This window comes from Idiotropiscis lumnitzeri, chromosome 2, assembly GCF_059441095.1.
Source record: "Idiotropiscis lumnitzeri isolate Australia: NSW breed Sydney's pygmy pipehorse chromosome 2, RoL_Ilum_1.0, whole genome shotgun sequence".
NCBI classification, from domain to species: domain Eukaryota; kingdom Metazoa; phylum Chordata; class Actinopteri; order Syngnathiformes; family Syngnathidae; genus Idiotropiscis; species Idiotropiscis lumnitzeri.
In genome coordinates this window covers 12,181,061-12,181,626 of record NC_142392.1, presented here as the reverse complement: position 1 = coordinate 12,181,626, position 566 = coordinate 12,181,061, and positions in this window count along the sequence as shown.

Here is a 566-nt window from a genome sequence, read left to right as displayed (position 1 = left end):
CAAGTCTTGGCATTCCGGTGACGATTGATGGACAACAGTTTTTGATGGTGGAACCAGATATTCCACGCTTTGCAAGCTTGATTAGCAACAATGAGCAACAACACTGTCACCCTTGTGGGACTCTTGAGATTGGCCGAGTCACTGCCATGGACCGAACCCGCACATGTGAAACACTGGAATTCGAGTGGGACTGAATTTCCAGAAGGGACTGAATTTGACTGTGCACATCCGGCGGGGGAAGCATATGTTGTCCTCCGTTCCAGTCGACTGGGCAGCTCTGAGACCAGGGTCTCCATCCTCCCGCAGCTGGTACGTCCTTGTTCCTGCTCTGGTCTGCGCAGTGAAGCCGCCTCCACCCTTTCAAACCACCAATTGGTCCTTTGCATTGAACACTCAGTTCTGATGATTTGGTTTTTCAGGATGCATTCACCCAATTCCGAGGGTCAGAAGTGCATCTTGCATTAGGATTATGTATTTGTGATGTCTACCGGTGCTGCCTCGCATGTGTGCCTTGCCCCAGAGCATAGGAAACGGTATGAATTGTCTATGTTCACTGAGCCACAAAT